Here is a 24,373-nt window from a genome sequence, read left to right as displayed (position 1 = left end):
GTTTCCACTATTGTTCTTTTACCCAAAAAGGCAAGGATTACTGGTCTTAATGACTACAGGCCTGTCGCACTGACCTCTGTAGTCATGAAGACCCTTGAAAGGCTTGTGCTGGCCAAGCTGAAAAATATTACGAACCCTCTGCAGTTTGCATATCGGGCCAATAGATCTGTGGATGACGCAGTCAACCTGGGCCTGAACTTCATCCTCCAGCACCTAGACCGCCAGGGGACCTAAGCAAGGATTTTGTTTGTTGATTTTAGCTCTGCATTCAACACCATTGTACCAGAGCTACTACACTCCAAACTTTCCGAGTTGACTGTGCCTGAACCCCTCTGTCGGTGGATCACCAGCTTCCTGACAGACAGGAAGCAGCATGTAAGGCTGGGAAAGCACATCTCGGACCCGCAAACCCTCAGCATAGGAGCACCGCAAGGCTGTGTACTCTCCCCTCTCGTCTCCTCTCTCTACACCAATGACTGCACCTCCACTGACTCCTCTGTCAAGCTTCTCAAGTTTGCGGACGACACATCCCTGATTGGACTGATCCAGGATGTGGAGGAATCTGCCGACAGACAGGAAGTGACACAGCTGGCGTCCTGGTGCCATCGCAACAACCTGGAGCTCAATACTCTTAAGACAGTGGAATTGATAGTAGACTTTAGGAGAGCTCCCCCTCTCCCCACCCCACTCACCATCAACAAAACTACAGTCACATCTGTGGAGTCTTTTAAGTCCATCTCCAAGGACCTTAAGTGGGGGGCTACCATCGACTCCGCAGTCAAAAAGGCACAACAGAGGATGTACTTCCTGCGGCAGCTGAGGAAGCACAATCTGCCACAGGCAATGATGGCCCAATTCTATACGGTCATCATAGAGGCTGTCCTCACATTCTCCATCATGGTCTGGTTTGGCTCGGCCACCAAGCACGACATCCGGAGGCTGCAGCGAATCGTCCGATCTGCTGAGAAGGTTATTGGCTGCAACCTTCCCTACATTGATGAACTGTACACTGCAAGGGACAAGAAGCGAGCGGGTAAGATCATCTCTGACCCCCCTCACCCTGGACACAAAGTATTTGAATCACTTCCCTCTGGAAGGCGATTCCAGACTGTCAAACCTGCCACAGCCAGCTTTTTTCCACGAGTAGTAGCTCTACTCAATAACCAAAAATCTGTAGCCTCCTTTTGGTCTGGTATTTTATTTAATTCACATGTTTAATCAATAATGTTTTATTATTAATGTTTTATGTGTCATTCCTAACTGTCACTGTATGTCATGTTGTCATTTGCGGGCGGAACACCAAGGCAAATTCCTTGTATGTGAATACTTGGCCAATAAATTTATTCATTCATTCACTTGGTCGCCACATGTTCGCGGGTGGTTGCCGGGGAGTCGCCTTCATGGTCATGCTCGGAACTAGTTGCGGCTTCATTCTGTTCGCCGCTAATTTTTCAACATGTTGAAAAATTAGCGGCGACCAGAATGAAACCACCATGGAGAGTAGCGAGAATTCTCGTGCTGTAGGTGTGTATCTCTGGCGTCTTAAAAATTGTCTCCACTCCTCCCCACCCCTCTCCCCCGTCTCACCCACTCTTTTAAAGGAATTAAGTGACCCTTCCCGCCCGTACATTGTGCTTTCACCGTCTTAATTACAGTGGCAACCTTTCTGTTCATGACGGCGTGTGTCTGTATCACATTGGCTTTGCACTGTGTGAATTTCACTCATACAGCCCCCCTCTCCCCTCGCCTGCATAACCAAAGATTATAGAGCTCCTCTATAATCTTTGTGCATAACTGGTTGGTGAAGGAAGCTATTCCAGTCGCTGGTTTTTCAGCAACCTGCTACAAAGTGGGACAGGCCCATAGTCAACCAAAGTAAACCCACTCTTGGTTTTCTCTCAGCATGGCTGTAATTGCACGTTTACAATTCTCTCCTCGTGGCAGTTAGTGAAACTGCAAGACGTTTTAAAATAGCTTTAGATTCAACTTCACATTCGTTTATTATCATATGCACCAGAATGCAACGTAATCCAAAGAGGAGTGAAAATAAAACAAAATATTCTAACTTTTAAGGAAGAATAAAATCAAAAATAAATTCCAATATTTACAAGGCGATTGTTTTCAGCTAATATTGTTGCATGGTCATTTCCATTATAAGATCGTTTTATTTTGCAAATCAAAATTGCACGGTAAAGAAAAATACAGAATAAAGCACCCTTTCTACAATTGCCCTTGGATGGCTTCAAAAGCAAAAGGGGGAGGGGAGGTGGGAAGACCAAAATGATCAGCCATCGTGGTAGCTGCAGCTGCAGCTGTGACAAGTCTCAAATAGCTGAAACTTTATCCCTTCTTCGCTACCAGGCTAGCCTTGGTCTTTTGATACATCTCGCGTAAAAACAACAACAAAAATTGGAAATAGTTAAATATTGAACGGTTGCAGATAATGCACAAGGCAGCACGGGCTGCAATCGGTGCGGGGCGCTTGCTTTTGCCAAGGCTGCACAGTGTCGCTCGCCACTGAGCGCTGACACCAGCCCCAAAGCGGTTCGAACCCAGCCCGGGTCGCGACGGCAGCGGCCATAGCGCGAGGCGGCTCCTGGACTTGTTGCAGCAGGAGAGCTGCAGAAATAGCTTCACATTTCCTCCGTGCTTTTCTGGTAAGTTGCTGCGTGGTCGGTCTCTTTGAGTGTTGTTTTGTTTTTCCTCTCTCTCCTTGTTGCCAGAGATGCAAGTGCAGCGTCGCACGGGGTGGCGATGTTTCAATATCTCCCTCGTTTTAAAACGCAGTTTCTATTTAAAAGTTGTGGCTTGTCCTATTTCAGATCCGAAATTGTTTTTATAACTCCTCTTTTCCCACTCCAAAAAAATCCACTCTATTCCACATTAAAGCTTCTAGCCCGAGGTTTATGAGACCCACTTTGCTGTTCCCCCTTTCTCTTGTTCCCTGGCGCCTAACCTCGTTGAATAAGATCAACTCCGTTGAATAAAGTTAGATTGTTGAGCCACATTTCTGAGTGCGGTGTGGAGATCATTTTGAATTACACGGTCAGTGCACTTTTGGGTAAACAATTGGTCAAACATTTACCGCAGTGACTCCACTGTTTCTGGAACAAGAGATTAAAAACATGCAGGGAGCAAAGCTTTTGAAACGGCTTTCATTGTGGCACTGTTCTCCTTCATCGTTTATTTGTTGAAATCTCTTCCAAATAGAAAGGAGTTGGATTATAGTTTGCAATAATTGCATTGTTGGAAACTTGCTAATCAACCTGTAGAAATGCTTGCCTCTAATCAGAACATTTGTTTTGGTATGGAAGGAATTAGGATCTTTACACATGAATTAACTGTTACACGGGATCACAACTTTCTACAGCAATCTGGAGTGAAGATTGTTTTTATGTGAATTTTATATTACTATGTTGGAAACAAAAGGTACTGTAAACCACAAATCATGCTACGAATTAATCTGACGATGTTTTAATAATGCCCAGTGGTTTTACATATTAGCAATTTTAAGTACATAATTTCTAGGTGCTTTCTTCTGAATGCATGTCGAACTTGCCATGACTACCGGTAGGCAACTTGAATGCCACAGCAACAATGGCCGAGAAACAGGTCACTTGCCTACTTTTTTAGTGTTGAAATGGTTGGTTTGGGGGCAGACCTAGTGTCGGAGGAAAGATTGTAAAAGGGAGAAGGAAATGCATAAATATAAATAGGGAGGTAATTAGCTTTAAACAGTCCGCTTTCGCTTCCTGTTTAGTATATAAACTACACATGTAGTTAATGTATTAGTAGTTCAAAACGAATAAATTGGCACGGACCAAATCCTGAATCTTGCCCTTTTACCCTTTAAACATGTGAACAGGATCTAAAAGTTACACATTTCTGAGACGTTGCCTTTCATTTTCTGAATTTGTTTTGCACGATAGAACGGTTTATTAATTTTAAATGTTTGCCTTTTGTGTGTTAAATGTACAAAAGTTCTTGAAAACCTTGTTAACTTACTGAAAGGCATTATATTTGAAATGTGATTGCCAAGAAAGGTTTTGACTTCCTGACCTGTGAAAATGTAATTCTGTCATTTCGATCTAATCTTTAAATTCCCAGTGTGAAGATTTATATAATTTTGATGAATTATGTAAAATACATGTATGACGCCTTAATATAATATAAAGAAACATTTAAGATGCAGACTTTTCTGCTATTAGACATTGTAGGCTAAACTTGCGTTTGAAAGTGGCAATACCTTTAATTTAAATTAGAGGCTGCAACATTAAACCATTCACAGAGCTTCTGATGAATAAATGTATCTTATTATCTTTAGGAGGATATAATGAATAAATAATAAAAGGGAGGCAAAATACTGCTGTTCCAACAGACTGCGCCTTTGGGATGGTGAGATGTCATTTCCATCTATTCCCTTGGCACAAGAGGTTTTTGATCTCGACTGTGCCTGGGAGGGGAGGGGGGGGGGATGTGGCAGGGATGTCGACTGGAGAGTCATTGATGATTTGGACTGTTCATGTGCCAGAGAACAAGTAACTGGGGTCTTGGTAGTTTGACAAGAGCATGGTTAAATGGAAAATTCTCAAATCTCTGCACAGTGTTTGCATTTGCAATATTTAGTTGATTTTACACTAGCAACATGACAGTTAATGACCTTTTGACTAATTGCCTTAAACATTTGAAGTTAAACCCACCAGGTGTTCATTATTGTCAGTGCATATATGTAATGCTTTCTCTGTTTAATTTAAATACTTGAATTATTTAATGGTTATCAACCGTGAAAACAATTTAGAATATACGTTAAATATTCTGATCAAAGTAAAAAAGATAATCAATATATCCTCCCAAACTCTGCTTGTTTATCATCAGCCCTTATTGACTTGCATCCCAAGTGCCACAAACCACTGCAGCTATAAGCGAGTTCGGTATTCCAAAAAACGCAAGGAATCATGGGATTTGTCAAAGGTCACTCGCGATAAACATTCTCAGCAGCTGTGCTGCTGCATGTATACAGACCTGCATTTCATCCGTAGTCAGGGTTGAACCTGGGTCTCCGGCGCTACAAGCACTGTTGAATTGCTACTGGACCAGCCCCGTCCCCTCTCGAGTGTCCCATCCCTGCCTGGGAGCGACCGGACATGTCTGGGGTGATCCTGGACTGACGGGACACCGGCCCAGAGCAGTGGCGGCCCCAGGCTTACAGCCAGCGGGGAGAAGAAGCGCAAACTCCAGCTCAACTCTGAATGTTCCGCCAGGTTAACCGACGGCCCTGGACTGACGGGACACTGGCCTGGTACAGTGGTGACCCAGGCTTACAGCCAGCGCAGAGAAGAAGCGCTAACTCCAGCTCAACTCTGCCTGTCCCGTCGGGTTAACCGACAGCCCTGGACTGACGGGATACCGGTCCGGAGCAGTGGAGTGAGCGCTTCTTCTGTCTTGATGTTGGAGTCCCCGGCGGGCGATGGTAAGTCCCGCGGCCATTAAAGTTGTGCCGGGCGATGTAAGGCCCCGGGTCATTTTAACCCCGTGATTTGGGCGGGAGAAGTTGCCATTGCGGGAGCTCCAAAAAGAGGTCTCCTATTGGAAAGGTATCTGAAAATGTGCAAGTTCATTTAAGTATTTGGATTGAGAGTCTGATATGTGTTACTGTATGCACTCGTGCATTAGATTTCATCACACTTGCACTGTCCCTGGCTACCAAATTTTGGAAGGGGCATTATTTAATAGATACATAGAAAATAGGTGCAGGAATAGGCCATTCGGCCCTTCGAGCCTGCACCACCATTCAATATGATCATGGCTGATCATCCAACTCGGTATCCTGTACCTGCCTTCTCTCCATACCCCCTGATCCCTTTAGCAACAAGCGCCACATAATAGCTGACTTCCATGCTTTAACATCATACATATCTCAAAATTCAGACTTTCCATAAGACAGTCACGTTACCCCACCCAGTATTCAGTGGTTGCTTCCGAAAAAGCAGAATCAGGCACACCTTTCAGAGCAACTTGTTTTGTATTTGCAGAATATGATCATGTGAGAAGTGAGATATTGGTGAATCTTAGAACCTTGAGGAGAATTTGTTCTTGGTGAGCATTTTAAATACTGTAATCACAAAACGGAAAAGTAGACTAATTCTGCGTATTATATAATTTCGTTCTTAATGGCACCCTTGTTGGTCTCAACACTGAACTAAGGAAAGATCAGCCTGATGGCTTGATTGATTTTCTGTCTGCCAGGATCAGTCTCGTTAATGAAGTCCACGAGGATCAAATGGCTTACTGATGGCTGCAAGCTGAGGCACCAGATGATGGCTGCTTGGATGAAGAGTCCGACACCAGCATATTTCAGCTTCTCCTTTTGATATAGAAAAATCATAAATTCAAGAAACGTTTTATAACTTTTTGAGCATTTTAATGTTTGATGGTAGATATTTGAGGTTGATTATCGACATAGCCAAGAATTAAAGGTTGCTGAAATACAGGCCAGGGAGCAGAAGGCCTGATTCACCCATTTTCGTTTGAAACAAAATGACTGAATCAGGCAGTACTGGTTAACAAAAATCACAGTCTAGCATTGATTTGCATGGATCTGCTTTGACCATTTATGTGGGTCAAAGATATAGGATGGCACGCTGAATAGATTTGTGAAACTGCTGAGACAAATAAAGAATTTTGTATCAAAGGCTTTATTTGTAGAATGTTATTATATAGACTAGAAACAATGGATAGCATATTCATAACAACTTGGGATCTTTGGCACCTATTGTTGGTAAATGCCTTTTCTGTGGATGGATCAGATTGGGTTTGGATGTTAAGATTTTCTCATTTGTCACTTCCTTCCTCTCCCACCCTCCTTAGGTAGTTTTTGCCTGTTGTTTTATAGCTATTTTGGAGTGCTAATGATGGTGTTGAGAGAACATAGATTATAGTAAAGCATTGGACCTTGTGTTCTGAAATCAAATTAATATTTTGGGGTATTTCTGTGACCATGTTAAAGGTGGTGGCATTTATCTTATCCATCTGATTAGTTTCTTCTTCATGGTTTGTGCCAATTTCTAGTCATCCATATAGTTTTTTTGCTGCATTATCCATGATGCTTGATCATCTTTCTCATAATACAACAAGAATTTTGCATGGTACTTTAGGTATCACTGGGTTTATACTCTGCACAATCTCAATCTTATAGATATGTGCTGTACAGCCTAAAATTCTGTATTTTAAGGATAAAGGATTTTGCTTTTAATTGTTGTTTTTGACAAGGATATCAACAGTTGTTCATTCTTAATTGCTTTTTGGAAGTTGATGTTGAGTCTTTCTAGTTAAGATACTCAAAGTGTTGTTGGTACAGGTGCACAACCTTTTATCCGGAGTTCCGGAAACCGAAAAACTCCGAAAACCGGCCATTTTTCCCAGGATGTCGTCTGCACCCCAAAGCTCGCGTTTGGCGCCAAACTTGACCCGAAACGACCCACGGTCAACCCAGGTCTGTACTACTGTAGCGGCTGCCTCCTCCCCGGAGACCAGGGGGGACACTTAAGCATCTGTAAATCATTGCTTAAATGTTAGTCAGTTAGTTTGGAGGGCTTGTATGGGGGGGTGAAGGGGGAAACTTTAATTCTTAGTCCCCTACCTGGTCGGAGAGGTGGGGAGCGGGCAATGCCTTACCGGGTCGCCGTGCAGTAAGCTCCGGAGCACTGTGGCCGCCGACTCCCAGCTGGGGCTGCGGGCGGGCGGCACCGGTTGTAGCTCCGACCCCGGCAACTCTACCCCTGGCTGCGCGGCGCTCCAAATCCAGCGCGGCCGGACGCCCGCAACCCCAGCACCGCTGTGGCCGCCGACATGTGTGTCGGCGGCCACAGCGCTCCGGAGCTTACCGCACGGCGACCCGGTAAGGCATTGCCCGCTCCCCGTTGGTATCCCAGCGCTGCGACGCCGCCGACTTCCAACATCGCGGGGCTGCGGGCGTCCGGCTGCGGGCGGCGCTGGATTTGGGGCGCCGCGCAGCCAGGGGTAGAGTTGCCGGGGTCGGAGCTCCAACCGGCGCCGCCCGCGGCCGGACGCCCGCACCCCCCAGCTCCGCGATGTTGGGAGTCGGCGGCCACAGCGCTCTGGAGCTTACTGCACGGCGACCCGGTAAGGCATTGCCCGCTCCCCGCCTCTCCGACCAGGTAGGGGACTAAGAATTAAAGTTTCCCCCTTCACCCCCCACCACCACCACCACATAAAATCCCTCCAAACTAACTGACTAACATTTATGCAATGATTTCCTGGTCTCCGGGGAGGAGGCAGCCGCTCCAGACTTTTCAAGCCGCCCGCGCTACCTACCTAATCTACGCTAAAAATCTTCCATTCGGAAATCCGAAAAATTCCGAAATCCGACAAGTGTCTGGTCCCAAGGCTTTCGGATAAAAGGTTGTGCACCTGTATGAGTTTTAATGAATGCGTTTATTTTCCAAGGCAGGATGGCATACAATGTGGACAGGAATCTGTGGGTAAAAGTGGTTCCATAGGCCTGCTACTCTTGTCATTGTTGTGATAGATATCATGGGTTTGGAAGTTGCTGTCAGAGTAGTCTAGGCAAGTAATTGCAGTACATATTGTAGATGCTAGCAAGATCAGCATGTATTGCTCATTCCTAATTGCCCTGAAGAAAGTGGTGCATAACTGCCTTGACCTGCTGCAGACTTTCTATGCAATGCTGTTGGCAAGTGATCTCCAGAGTATAGACCCAGCGATGATGCAGGAACAATGATACATTTCCAAGTTGGGATGGTGCTCAATTTAAAGGGGAGCCTGCAGATGATGGTGTTCTCCTGCACCTGCTGCATTTATCCTCCTCAGTGGCAGAGATTGCAGGTTTGGGAGACGTTGGAGTAGTCCAGTATCAGCAGTGCATTTTGGAGATGAAGAGCACTGGAGCCATTGCGTACGTACCAGTGGCAGAGAAAATGAATAGTTTGGTGGACTGCTTTGTATTGGATAATGTTTGGATGAAGGAGCTAGTTATTTACCTCCCGAAGTAAGGTGGTATACACTTCCTAGTCAGCATCGATGATGACAAAGTGAAGATGATCAGAGTTTCAAGTACCGTGGTGTAAATATTACCAGCAATCTGTCCTGAACCAACCATGTTGAAGCTATAACCAAGAAAGCACATTAAAGCCTATATTTTCTGAGAAAATTAAGGATGTTGCCTCAAATGATTACAGTGGACAGTACAAAGTATCATATCGGGATATATTACAGCTTGGCTTGGCAGAAATCTGCCCAAGACGACAGGAAATTGCACAGATTTGTGGATGTACCTCAGTCTGTCTTGTACACACCATAATTTTCCCCATCCCAACCCTCTCCCCATCAACTCTATCTATACTTCACTCTGTCTCGGGTAAGGAGCCAACATATTCAAGGATTGTTTTCACCCTGGTCATTCCCTCTTCTCTTATCTCCCATCAAGCAGTAGATGCAGAAGCTGGTCCAGGAATAGTTTCTCCCCCACTGTTACCAGACCACTGAATGGTCCTCCCATGCTAGTGTTGTAACTACTGTAGTGCGAGGCAGCTAGTTTTGCAGCATGGGTCTTCAGTAATACAGCTGGGATGTTGTCTGGTTTTATAACCTTCGCTATCTACATCCCTGTCACCATTTTGTGTCAACAAGTAACGTGAATTGAATTAGCTGAAGACCGACTTCTGCCATGGGGGTGTTCTTCAGCGACGCCGAGGTAGATCATCCACTCGCGCCTCTGACTGAGCATGCGTGCACAAGTTAAGAATTTAGCTTACACATGCAGGGCTCTCGCTTCATTGTAGCCTTCTCTTCCTATTTTAAAATCTGCTACTATTGAATTGAATTGAATTGAATACCTTTATTTGTCATTCAGACCTTTCGGTCTGAACGAAATGCTGTTGCCTGCAGCCATACATGTAATAATAACAAAACACAATAAATACAAATTAACATCCACCACAGTGAGTTCACCAAACACCTCCTCACTGTGATGGAGGCAAAAGTCTTAGAGTTACTGTCTCTTCCCTCCTCTTCTCCCTCTGCGCCGAGGCGATACCCCACCGGGCGATGGCGGCCCGGGGGGTGGTCGAAGCTGCCCGCAGCTGTTGCAACGGGTGCTCCGGAAAACAGGCACCAGCCAGTGACCTGCGAGCTCCCGACATTGTCCTCCACCGGCCCGCGGCCGAGCCCAGGATCCAGGTCGCCGCCGCCTCAGCCGCCGTAGCACCGTCTCCGCTCCGCACCGGGCCGCCCACAAGGCAGCGTCTCAGCCCCGCACTGGGCTGCTCACACGGGAGCACCTTCCAGCCGGTAGCCGTGCCGGCCGCACAGGAGTGTCTCAGCTCCGCACCAGGCCGCTCGCTCGGGAGCGCCTTCCAGCCAGTAGCCGTGCCGGCCGCACAGGAGTGTCTCAGCCCCGCACCGTCCGCCCTCACCGGAGCGCCGAGTCGTGCCGCTACCCGGACGTCGCCACAGCTCGAAGACGGCCAGCCTCGCGTTGGTGAGTCCTGGCTGGCTCTACCTCCGGACCCTCGAGGTCGGTCGCAGGTTGGAGGCCGCCAGCTCCGCCATTAGGCCTCAGCGCAGACGGGGGAAGAGAAGGGGGATACGACAAAAAGTCGCATTCCCCCGAAGGGAGAGACAGAAAGCTCTGTTTCACCCTCCCCCCACACACATAACACCACCTAATAACCAAAAAAATTACTAAACTAGACAAAAAAAACCAACATAAAAAGTAAAAACAGACAGACTGCAGGCGAGCCGCAGCTGTATCACAGCGCCGCCACATCATGATTAGATGTGACCGGGCAGAGCTTTGATTTGAAGTTATCTTTTGTGCTTGGCTTTTTTAGTGTGTAGAATGCATGTAGATTTGAGTTACAACTTCACCAGCTTGATAGTTTAAGCTGTTCAAATGCCTGCTACCGATCCTAGAATTCCCTTCTCAACTCAGTGAATCAGGGTTGATCCCCTGGCTTGACAGTAATGTTACAGTGAGAGATATGCAGAGCTATGAGATTACCCATTGTAATGCTGTACATATTTTTGCTGTTTATTATCGAGAGTGTCTCATGGATGTCCAGTTCTAAGCTGCTAGATCTTTTGAGTCTATCTTGTTTATTAATACAATGGACGTGCCATATAATTTAATGGTGGGTGCCCCTGTGTGAAGGCAGGGTTTCATATGGTGGTCACCCCTATCATTGTTGTAATGGAAAGATATAGCTCGGTGAACTGCTTAAATAGATTTATTCCAGGTATCGGCTCGCTCACCACCTGCTGCAGGTTGCCAAATGACAGTTTAGGTGGTCATTTAAGACGGCTTGCATGACGTGTGCGATAATGTGCTCGGACGAAGTGCGTAGTTACCAGTCGGAATTATGGTCAATGAAGCATTCACATATTATTTCTGCTTCAAATAAAGTCGCAAACTAAACATATTCACCAATCAAGACATGATATATACCACAATGACATGCAGCAAAATTATAATACAATATCTGATCTCTTTTTACACGTTGCAATTAATGCAATTTCTATTATCTCTTTCCACTTCAAAACAAAAATCTGGTTGGATTATTCAGCGTATGATCAACCTCGGTGAGTCCAAGCGCAGGCTTGGCGATCGCTTCACACAACCCCTCCACTCAGTTCGCAATAACCAACCTGATCACCTGGTGGCTCAGCAATTCAACTCCCCCTTGCATTCCGAATCCGACCTTTCTGTCCTGGGTCTCCTCCATGGCCAGAGTGAGGCCCACCACAAATTGGAGGAACAGCACCTCATATTTTGCTTGGGTAGTTTACACCCAAGCAGTATGAACATTGGCTTCTCCAATTTCAGGTAGTCCTTGCTTTCTCCCTCCTTCCCCTCCCATTCCCAACTCTCCCACAGTCTACTGTCTCCGCCTCTTCCTTTCTTTTTCCCACTCCCCACCCCTCCCGACATCAGTCTGAAGAAGGGTCTCGACCCGAAACGTTGCCTATTCCTTCGCTCCATAGATGCTGGCTCACCCGCTGGTTTTTTCCAGCTTTGTCTACCAACGGGATCCCACCACTGGCCACATCTTCCCATCTTCTCCCCTGTCGGCTTTCTGCAGAGACTGCTCCCTCCATAACTCCCTGGTCAATTCGTTCCTTCCCACCCAAACCACCCCCTCTCCTGGCATTTTCCCTTGCAACTGCAGGAAATGCTACACTTGTCGCTTTACCTCCTCCCCCCCCCCCCCCCCCACTCCATTCAAGGACCAAGCAGTCTTTCCAGGTGCGGCAGAGGTTCACCTGCACCTCCTCCAACCTCATCTATTGCATATGCTGCTCTAGGTGTCAGCTGCCCTACATCTGTGAGACTAAGCGTAGGCTTGGTGATTGCTTCGCCCAACACCTCCGCTCGGTTCACAATAACCAACCTGATCTCCCGGTGGCTCAGCACTTCAACGCCCCCTCCCATTCCGAATCCAACCTTTCTGTTTTGGGCCTCCTCCATGGCCAGAGTGAGGACCCCCGTAAATTGGAGGAGCAGCACCTCATATTTCGCTTGGGCAGTTTACACCACAGCGGAATGAACATTGACCTCCAATTTCAGGTAGTCCCTGCTTTCTTCTCCGCTTCCCAGGTCTCCCTCAGCCCACTGTCTCCGCCTCTTCATTTCTTCTTCCTGCTGCCCCCCCCCCCCCCCCCCCCCCGCACCCTCACATCAGTCTGAAGAAGAGTCTCGACCCGAAACGTCGCCTATTTCCTTCGCTCCATAGATGCTGCCTCACCTGCTGAGTTTCTCCAGCACTTTTGTCTACCCATTCACGCAAGTTCTGTTATCCCACTTTCCTCACCCACTCCCTATACATTAGGGGCAATTTTACAGAGACAAGTTAACCTACAAAGCCAATGCGTCTTTGGGATGTGGGAGGAAACCCACACGCTTGCAGGGAAAATGTGCAAATTCAACACAGACAGTGCCCGAGGACAGGATCGAACACAGATCTCTGGCGTATGAGGCAGCAAGTCCACCAGATGTGCCACTATATTTTATTTTCCAACACACAAAAAATATACGTTGATAACTTTGGTTACTAAAAAAAAAAGAAACTATCCATTTTCAGTCTTAAATCTCTAAGTGATGCTATGTCCCCCTTTACAACTACTGTATGTTTTAATTCAGTTCAAGGGCAGTACATTGGCCATAAAGTTGCTGCCTAAAATTGCCGGAGAGCCGGAATTGATCCTGAATATGGGTGCTGTCTGTATGGAGTTTTGTTTTCTCGTTTATAACCCTTGTTTACAGAGTACATATTCTGTTGTGCTGCTGCAAGTAAGGATTTCATTGTTCTAACTGGGATGTGAGAGAATAAACTCTTGATTTTGGCGAAGTTTGGGATAGAACTAGTGTACGGGTGATGCGTGGTGGGCCGAAGGGCCTGTTTCCACGCTGCATCTTTAAATTAAGCTAAAAACACTAAAACCTGAGGAAATCTTAGAGAAGGGTCTCGACTTGAAACGTCACCCAATTTCTTCTATCCAGAGATGCTGGCTGCTCCATGGAGTTTGCCCGCACAATTAAAGCATGGAATAGTCTTCACCCTACCATAGGTACCCAACCAGACGCAACTAAATTTAAAGTAGCTCTTTTTTCCCCCAAGAACCCTCTTTTGCTTAAGTCTAAGTCAAGAGTCAAGAATTTTATTGTCATGTCCCAGATAGGACAATGAAATTCCTGCTTGCTGCAGCACAACAGAATATGTAAACAATACAGAACAGGAGATAAAAGTTCAGTGTGTCTATATACCACAGACCATATATATATACACAATAAATAAACAGATAAAATGCAATAGGCTGTTATTTTTCAGAGTTTGGAATTTGGTGGTTTAAATTCCATTTCGAATATTTTTGGAGGACCAGGAAACCAAGAAGCAAGAGTTATTCCAGGGAGTTACTCCAGCTCCAGGGAGTGATTCTTCGTTGGATTTCAGTGGTCGTGGTGAGGCGGCGACTGGACAGCAATGGCGGCCCGATCTCCCACAGTGCAAAGGGAGGGAGAAAGTGGGCGACGCCAACCAGTTGCCGCGGCAGTGCGCATGTGCGGGGCTGCGCATGTGCAGGCCGTGGCAGTGCGCATGTCTAAGGCAGCCTGCCGTGCCAGCGGATGAGGAGCGAGCCGAGACCCGGACACGGATACGGATGGCGGGCGGAGACGGAGAGTGAGAGAGATAGAGAGAGGGCCTGCTCAGAATTAAACGATATGTGTCCTGGGTGGCCAAGCCGGGCAAAATGGCATGGCTTTTAGGTTGCCCGGCGGGAATGTAGGTTGCCATTGGCACCCGGGCAACCGCTAATTTTGTGCCCTGGTCTACTGTGTACCACCCTGCAGCCTCCTCTGGTGTGTCAGTTCTGGGTGGGGAAGGATGTAGCCTGGGACTGGGACAGAAAAGTTAGTCACTTTGTAATCTTTCATTCTGTGTTGATGACTTGGTGTTTGACTAATCCATGGAATGATTTTCCCAATTTGCCCCCAAATGTCACGAGGAGACTTTGAAAGGCCGAAGGGATTGAGAGAATCAGATTAGACGAGGGCGAGGAATCCCCCTCCTGATTGAGACTTGCTCTGTCATATGCCTGTTGCAATCTTATTTTTGTTTCAACATAATGGCTGGACCATGACAAACTAGCCTGGTACACTTTTTCAGAAGGGACTTATGAACTGCACAAGATTTCTGACACAGAAAGAGGCCATTCAGCCTTTGTCTGTACTAGACAAAAATAATATCCTGTGCAATTCCACTTTATAGTATTTGACCTGTAGGTCAATAGTCGTGCATTTCTCGTATACTTCCAGGTACTTTTTAAAATTTGATGAAGGCTTCAGGTAGTGAATTCCATATCTTTACCACCCTCTGGTTTCACCATTGCCCCTCCAACTCTTCAACCAATTATGTATTTTAAATATTTATTCCCTGGTTTTTGATCCTTCGGCTATGAGAAATTGTTCCTTCCTTCCTTATTCTGTTTATATTCAATCTTATACACCTCAAAATTTCCCTTCACCTTTCTGTGTTCCAAAACAAATAATGCCAGCATATTCAAACATAATTAGTAGTTACAAATGTCTGGACCAGCTCCAATGCAATTACATCATTTCTGTAATATGATCATAATTGTCCTTGGTAGGTATTCCATCTGTGATATCCACAGTTCTAGTATAATCATCTAACCCTTGTATCTGCTCTGTGACTAATAAAGGAAAGGATCCTGTATATTTCATTGATCGCGTAATTACCTGTCCAGCTATTTTTTTTCAGGATCTGGTTGTATATTCCCCAAGGTTTCTATGTTCCTTCATGTCGCTCAGTTTCATGGTCTTCTATTTGTCACTTTTTCCATCTAAAAGACCAAACATTTTTGGGGTCTGAAGAAGGGTTTTGGCCCGAAACACTGCTTATTTCCTTCGCTCCATAGATGCTGCTGCACCCGCTGAGTTTCTCCAGCATTTTTGTGTGCCTTCGATTTTCCAGCATCTGCAGTTCCTTCTTGAAAACATTTTTGGAGTTGGATTCTTGGGAGATGGTCTTGGAGGGGCGGATGCTCCTCAAACTGCAGAGCGTCCTGGACTATGCAGCTCACCCCCTCCATGGCACACTGGTCAACCTGAGGAGTACCTTCAGCAATTTCATGTTTCATGCATTTTGTGTTTTTATGACTTGGCAGATCAATTTCCCAATTTAATTCCTGGGATAAATAAAGTTTTATTGTATTTTGTATCTTCTTGCAGTCTACCACTTTCTTCCTCCTCATCTTCATCCTCCTCGCTGTCAATCAGATGGGTGATCTCTACATCATTTGTAAACTTCAACCACGTTGTGGTGAGTTTATTCACATATTTGCAAATTTCCTCCCCTGAAGGGTATTAGTCCTGCTGATAGAATGTGGTTTTAGTAAACTATTAACTTTGATGTTATCAAACTGTCTATTGTAATCCAAAAGTCTAATGTAATGCAGCACGATGGAGCAGGTGTTTGCATTGCTGCCCCACAGCTCCAGCAACTTCATCTCAGCTGACTGTGTGGAGTTTGTACCTTGTCCAATGAACTGGAGCATTGGGACAGATGGGATTGGTTGGAGAGCAGGCATAGACTTGATGGGCTGACTGTGGAGAAAATAAAATCATGAAAATCCTCTCCATTCTGCCTGCTTTATTCTATAATGCTGTACTTATCCACATTAAGTGGCAGTCAATTCCCCATCTCCGCCCTACCCCTCTTGAAAAAGCTACTTTTCTTAACAACTAAACCAGGTTCGCTTCTTAATAAACAGACACCACACAACTGTTTGGTAGACCAGTTCAAAACTTTACTTAACATCGGCCGATGGAAGGGAGGGAGAACTCCAGTCAAGTGACCAATGTAGACACTCGACTGTCCTCAGTCCACCTCTCTGAACAACAGAATTACATTGCCTTAAATAGGGTTTTTTTGTCCCCTTAGCACATTTCACAGACATTAGTCATGATCAGAGGTACAGGAAAATGTTTCCACAGAATGCATCACATCAAAGGCCTTTTGTTTACATGTTACAAGATAACATTGGCCATTTGGTTTACGACATTTTATCTTTCTACTTCCCTGGTTCCTCTCTCGTCCTTCATAAACATTGGCCATTTGGATAATGCCATTTTATCTTCACAGAGATCACCCTAGCTCTTTCGCTGCTTCCTCGCTGTCATTTGGTCCCTCGTAAACATTGGCCATTTGGTTTATGGCATCTTACTTCACAGAGATCTCTCTAGCTTCTCCTCTCTGCTTGTCACTTGGGAGACAATGTTATAGGATTTATTATCTCACACACCGCAACCTGAGGCAAGCCTAATTTGAGACTAAATATAAGCTGTAAGCTAGCCCAGAAGCCAATTTAATATCTTCTTATATTTTTAACTAAAATTCGGCTTCATCACTCTCTTCAGTTCAAATTGTTTGATTTTGCCAGATGTTTTTGAGAGGGCTATCTTGAGTGGGCTGAGTGTGTGACTGATGAAATGGAAGCAATGGCATTGCATGATAACAGAGTGGCTGTCTGCTGTGGCATAGGAGGAGGATCATTAGTTTACCTTGGTGTGGGTCAGATCCTTGTGATTGGCAGAGTGTGGATGCTGGTTCACTGCTAACCATGAACACTGAGCTACTGTAAATTACCTGTGGCACAAGTGAATGGCAAAGAGCCAAAGGGCAGTTGATGGGCATACGATAGAGAATAAATTGAATGGCTGCAGAGGAATGGAGAAGGGAAATGAAACTAACGGGAATGCGCTACATGGTGCTGTCAAGGACTTAAAGGACTAAATAACTTCCTTCCGGACCATGTAAGTATTTGTAAAGGCATATATCTGAAATGGAAACGTGCATTGATATTGGTTTATTGTCACATGCACTGGGGTGCACTGAAAAACTTTGTTTGCATGCTATCCAGTCAACTGTTACTATACATGAGTACAATCAATCCATATACAAGTACAACAGAATGCAAAGAGAAAAAATACCAGAGTAACAGAATCAAGTGTTACAGCATTATAGTTAGAGAAAAGTAGATTAAAAACATAAAGGTCTGCAATGAGGTAGGTTTGGAGATTGGGACTATACCCCAGTAAGTGAGAAAGAAACTGTTCCTGAATCTGGTATTTACTGTTTCCTACAATTGATTATTCAGAGCAAGCAGCCACTGATGAGGTTTAGAAAACCTTTTCCCAATGTAAATCAATTCCTCTATGGCTGATGCAGGGATCCTCGCGGTGGAAGATTAAATTGGATAACAAGTTGAAGAGGTGCAGTCGCAGGTGGATAAATGTGCTTTTAGCATTAGTTGCATAGAGGCAAACATTTGTAAACATGCTGTGAAAATGGCCTATTTCTGTCCATTTTGTTAATGAAGGGTTAGAATAAATGTATTTATGCAATGTGTCATAAGAGAATAGAATACTTTGCCATGAGGATAAGTTAGGTATATTCTGAGGGGGGAAATTGAAAAGTCTATTAAGATCTGCATTGATTTAGTTTTGGATAGGTTCAGGCGGGATTAGGTGATCTCCCAATTGATTCTAATGAAGTTGTGATTGGAGTTGGCTATTGGCTCTGTTCATATTTGAATAGACAGAATACTTCAGTCAAGGGCTCATTATTCAAATATTGGAGAGGCAACAATATCTGCAAAGGAGAAAATGGTGAAACATTAGACTGAGATATTGTCAGATATTTGTACACTGCATCAATTATTTTTTGTTTGCAGGTCATACGCAATATATTAAGATATTTAGAAATTGTAACAGTTCAGAATCGAAATAAGACAAAATTGAGAAATAAGAATATTCTTTTAAAATAGATTTGATTCTTGGCCTCTGATTTAATAATAGGTGGAATACTTTATTGGGACTTGTAGGCAGAGATCAAAATGATAAAGTTAACCCTTGACTGATAAGAATATTCTTCTTAGCCATCAGTTGAATAAAATAACACAGTACTGAATTCTGTATTTATTAAAAACTCTGTAACAGTTGAGGAGACATTTACACAGTGACCTAACCCAGGTGAAAAAAATAATAGGCAAGAGGCCAAATTTGAAAATTGGTGTAGTATTGTTTGCAAACTCTTAACCTGCAATTTTAATTTGTTTTATAATATGTTAGAAACACATAATAAACATTCTATTCACATGCCAGTTAATGCAGAGAATATGGCATAGTGGGTGAGTTTTTTTAAGTGAGGAACTTTCAGGTTTGCTTAGATTTTTAGGTGTTGTTACTTTATCCAGGCACATGAGGTTTTGCATTTGAAAGGTCATCTTATAACATTAAAATTTGGAATCATTCCTGGCAGTTGTTTGTGTGGAAAATAATCTATTTCATGGCTTTGCAGCCCTTGAATCATCTTCTGTTCATTTAGCTTTTAGTCTTACCATATTACATCCCCTGTATATTTTCATGAGTTTATTCAAACAATACTAAAGTATGACAGAATTACGCTCTGGTTGACATTTAACATTTGTGAGTTTGTACAGTTAAATGCATCCTTTCATTTTTTGTTGTTGTCTTTATTTGATCAATTAAATATTTTAGTCCATTATAACATTCGCTGTCTAATTTTCTTTCTAGTACATCCTGGATTTGATACAATCAAGCTTGTCAGTTGAAAGTATTGATGCATTATTTTGCATCAATGTCGTTATAAATTTTGTTTATCTAGTTCTTGTCAGCTTACAGCTTCCACTTCTTCAAAAACAAAATCATTTATTGTGGAATTTTAAGAGCATTGAAATTAAGAAATAAACTTTGCAATGCAAAAGATGTTAATTTATATTGAAATAATTGCCTACATTTTACATATTGTCTATTTCATTTTGTGACATGAAGTCTTTATTGCTGCAGTTTAGCTGTTTAAAACTTTGAATGAGAGAAACTATCTGTAGGACTTTGTGACCAGGGTCTTCCGAGTATTGAGGAGAATACCCACAATGCAAATTTAGTCTGGTGGGAACTTTGTGGAGGTCCATTAAACGTTTTTGAATCAAGGCCACATTCCACTTAAGAGCTTGTGTGGCTATACAGAGTCAGGTGATCTAAATTTTTGTTCTGATTGTTTCTTGCTCAACAGCAAATTCTGCTCTTGGCCAGGACAGAGAAAAATGTCAAGCCTGACTACTGCATAGTGATTAAAAAGAATGTTGTCCTTGTTCTGTGCATGAACTGACTGTGGTATTGGTGCCTGGAATATTTGTTTCGCATGTCAAATTATTGGCACTATTAGACTCTGGAAAGCATTGCAAAACTGAACTCAAAGTACAAGTAACATTTTAAAGTGCATCGTTTGTTTTATAATATCTTCTTCTACAGTCTCCTTGCATCTATGGAGATGTTGTGCTGGAGATATATTTAGTCTCCGTCAATGATGTGCAATGACAGAGCACATGATTTTAATGGGAAGCAAATGATCTGTCTCAAACTAAGCTATGCTGTTGAAAGTTGACTAGAGGATTTAATATTGTGGATTTCATTGTTGATCCTGTTTATAATCTAGTAGTATGATTTTTTTTTTTTAATTGTGAATTTATTTCTTTAATATCACAAACAAACTCTAATTTGCCTGCTTTGCTCCAATTTTGATTTCATGGATGTATTGAAAGATAAAATTCTTCTGTTGTCCCCAAAACTTGGATGTATTTGTTGTTTTTTTTGTCAGTGGATATTAAGGAATGAAGTATCCAGCATTACCAACAAACAAGAGTTGAAATAGATGTAGTGTAATACTTATTTCCCTGTCTGTTAACATTTTGCTCTATCCTTAACCTTAAAAAGCACATTTTGCGATTTTGTTGTAGCGTTTCCCACACAAGTCGTCATTGTGGGTTTTAAGACGCACTGCCAGTTTGGGACAATGTTACACAGTGGCTTAAGTCCAACAGGAACTCGGTTCCAGCCATCCAAGCTCATTTTACATGCACTTGATAAGGAGAGTAACTTTTGTATCCCACCAGTCTTGGCTCCAGTTCAAGCCTGGATTCTGAAAACTTTTGAGAGGACAGGACAGAAGAAGGTTTAGTTTACAGTAGAGATACAGTGCAGAAATAGGTCCTTCGAGTCCACACCGACCAGCAATCCCCACACATCTATGTAATTAAAAGTCTCATCTTGACCACTTCCTGTCTGTGCTGTATATTGATTTTAGAAAAAACGCTACCATATCGCTATGATTTTTGGCCATATTATTCAGTCCTCCTAAGCTGAGCAGGCCCCGAGGATTTTTCCCATCGTTGAAAATTAAAAAAGTTATGAGTGTTTAAAAAAAATAAATAAATAAATAAACCTTGAGATCCTCTCGCCTGTCAATCACCGTGATTAAGGTAACGCCCCTTCTGGGGGGGGGGGTGGGCAGCAGGACTATAAAACCACGGATGCCTGGACGTGACAGTCATTCTGCATGAGGGAGAGGCCACGACTCTCATTCTAAGCTGTGAATCAACTGAACTGTGAGTCTGCAATGTACTTGCTATAAATGATTTGTTAGCCCTTAATGATAATGCCCTTGTTTGGCTTGCTGCACAGCCTGTGTTTGAAACTGCAATGCTTTATTAGGTCCGACTGTGTTTGGAAGGAATAAATGCTTTATTAGGTCCGACTGTGTTTGGTTCAAATGTCCCGCTCATTTCATGACTTCCGCTTAGTGGACAGGTCGTGCTGATTGCGTAATTTCTGGTGAGTGCAGAGGTCTAGCTGATTGCGTGATTTCCAGTAAGTTCAGAGGCCACGCTGATTGTGGAAGTGCCGCTGACTTCCATTCGGCCCACAATGTCCATACTAGCCCTCTGGAAACCAGTTCCTTCGGCCCACAACACCATGCTAATGCTCCAGAAAGCATTAGGGGCCAGGACCCATGACTGAGCGGATGGCGGGCCACATCTATCGCTATAGTTAATAAATGGAGGTAATAATAATACATACCAACTCCGTACAGACAGCACCCATAGTCTGGATCGAACCCGGGTCTCTGGCGCTGTAAGGCAGCAACTCTACCGCTGCGCCACCGTGGCCGCCCACAAGGTGGTGAGAAAGAAAATGGGAGGACCTCATTCCAATTTCAACATCAAGAAGAAGGATGCATTTATGTTTTTATTTTCTTATTAATTGATTTTTCTATTATCTCGGCTTTGCTAGCAAAGCCAACATTTATTGCCCAACCTAATAACATTAGACAGTTGTAGTCTTACTGGTGATGGTATGTTGTTGGCGATGTTGTATGGTATGGTGATGGTGCTGTTGGGGAGGGTGTTTGGGGATTTAAACTCAACATATTTCCAAATCAAGACAGAGTGCTGGAGTGGCTCAGAGGGTCAGACAGCATTTCAGGAGAACATGGATAAATGACATTTTGGGTAGGGACCCTTCTTCATCCTTGGCCTGAAGGGCCCTGACTCAAAACGTCACCTATCCACGTTCTCCTGAGTTGCTGCCTGACCTGCTGAGCTACTCCAGCACTGTGTCTTTTGTAAACCAATATCTGCAGTTCCTTATTTCTGTATTTCCAAGTCATTTCTTGGATCTGTTAATAATTGCTGACACCTTTTTTAATGACACTGAACAAGGCCAATTGGCCTATCAAGTCTATGCAGCTCCAAATGGTACAATCCCATTGGTCTCATTCCCCTTAATTATTTATTTCCCATTACATTTGCAACTCATTCTCACATGCATGCCCATCAACTCCACTGATTCTTTTTGTCATTCATCCACAGCAAAGGGGTGATTTACAGTAAGCAAGTCGTGTACCAACATGCCTTTGAGTTTGTGGCAGGAAACTGGAGTACTTGGATGGAACCACAGACATAGAGTGAATGTGCAATCTCTAACAGAGTATACCTGGTTTGAAATAGGTCTCTGGAGGTGTAAGGCAGCAGCACAAACTTGCATTGCAATGCACTGTGTTGCTCTAAACACTGCAAACGGGGAATGCATTGCCGTGCATCTTTAGTCTCCAGGTTGTTAGTCCAGATCTCTAGATCTATTGTCTGATAATTTAACCACTGTGTCAACACCATAGCGAATCATGAGTTCTATAGGTTACTGCCGGCATGCTATATGGGGGGGAGGGGGAGGGGGAGGATATGGACCAGAATTGTGGCTGCAGTCTTGACCGTGGCAATTCTTATACTATGTTAAAGTTGTTGTAATTTACATTTGGGTTTATGGGGGGGAAATAAACATCATTCGATTTTGAATGACTATATATAACTGAAGAAGGGTCTCGATCCGAAACATCACCTATTCCTTCGCTCTATAGAGCTATAGCGGCTCTGAACCGGCTCTGCTGAGTGCCCCCCATCCCCCCTGGACTGTCTCCCTCAGATAGTCACGTCGCACAGACACATCTGCACTTTAGTCTGTTGAACTGTTTTACTGTTCTTTTTACAATCTATGTTCTCGGGGTATCTAAATCCCAATTTTATTAGTTATTTATGTTATGACATCGGTTGGAAGCTGCATACCAAATCTCGTTGCGCTTTTGTGCAATGACAATAAAATTTATTATTATTATTATTATTAGATGCTGCCTCACCCGCTGAGTTTTTCTCCAGCATTTTTGTCTACCTTCAATTTTTCCAGCATCTGCAGTTCTTTCTTAAACATATATAACTTCTGTAACTTTTGTGTTTTTGGATAGTTTGAGTGGTGTGTTTCCTCACAATAGAGTACTCTAGTTTCTTCATGATTTTGAACATTCTGATTGTGACTTGTAATATTAATAACTGTGCCAGGGCATGATGGTTGTACTAATTCATCACTGAATAAAGACAGTGGAGAACTAGCTACTAAAGATGTAAAACTGATGCAATATACATCTATGCTTATATTTTTTTTCTCCTCTGTTTGGGGATTATTTTTAAGTAATGTCCATTCTTAGCTTTTTTCCCCCCTCAAGTTTTAGGATAATAAAGAAAATAAAAATAAATTCTAGTTAAAACCCAAATAATTTCAATACTCTTTCAAGTTAAATATGAACAAATTATGAATGTTGGCAAGCCTAAGTTTATCAGTTGAACATGGGGGTGCTTTTAATTTTCACAGCAATAGAGGGAAAGAATGATGATGTAAGTGATCTGAAATCTTACAGTGGGATCATTCCATAGACAATTATCACTGCATCTAACATTGATCAATATAATTTTGTGGTTTAAGTGAATAGTTTAAAAATGTAAGCACAGAAAATAAAAGATATAAATGTATGCAATATCTGAAGGTTTCAAGTCTTTTGAGGTGTCTTTGAATAGTTTGATAACTGGAAGGTAAATTCTCCTCAGCCATACCCTTTCGGTAAACTTTGCAGTAAAATGTTTCTATGTTTGGGTACAAGGGCTGGGGTTGGGGAGGATGGAAAAGAGAAGGTAGACATATTCTTGTTAGTCAGTAATCTGGTGTCTGCTGCCTGGTGTATTTAAGTTGCTCTGACATTGCATATTGAAACAGCAAATTTCAAATAGAATGCCTGACATTGATTCTTTGCTTTTCATTTGACATAGCTATTTAATTCAGACGATATCTCTGAATAGTATATTTTTGCTAAGCAGAAGTCTTGTGCATCCATGCATGGACTGATTGCCCTCCTCCTGTGGTCATAGATCTCGGGCACATTTAATTTCCAGGAATTAATACAGGAATTGAGTTGGTCCTCTTTGCCTAAATAAGAAAGTGTGGATAAGTATTAAGCAAAGTTAAGGGCCTGTCCCACTTTCCCGATCTGCTCACGCATTCTCCCGAGTTTTCCCCTTGATTCAAACTCGGAGAATGATTGTAACGGGTCCGTAGGAGTCCGTAGATATATCGTAG

The 24,373-nt window shown here is 43.5% G+C and overlaps 1 protein-coding gene across 2 annotated transcripts in view; it reads left to right on the top strand.

The window, feature by feature from the left end:
• Positions 1 to 2,449: 2,449 nt before the first annotated feature.
• sema4d (semaphorin 4D) overlaps positions 2,450 to 24,373 on the top strand; it is a 156,775-nt gene continuing 134,851 nt past the window's right edge. Inside the window, exon 1 of one of the 2 annotated variants that reach the window (XM_033017733.1) lies at positions 2,450 to 2,657. The gene's annotated coding sequence lies outside the window, so the exon portion shown is untranslated. The remainder of the gene's footprint in view (positions 2,658 to 24,373) is intronic. The other variant, XM_033017734.1, reaches the window with a different exon arrangement.

This window comes from Amblyraja radiata, chromosome 3 (genome assembly GCF_010909765.2).
Source record: "Amblyraja radiata isolate CabotCenter1 chromosome 3, sAmbRad1.1.pri, whole genome shotgun sequence".
Taxonomy (NCBI): domain Eukaryota; kingdom Metazoa; phylum Chordata; class Chondrichthyes; order Rajiformes; family Rajidae; genus Amblyraja; species Amblyraja radiata.
This window is presented reverse-complemented; position numbering and strand designations above follow the sequence as displayed.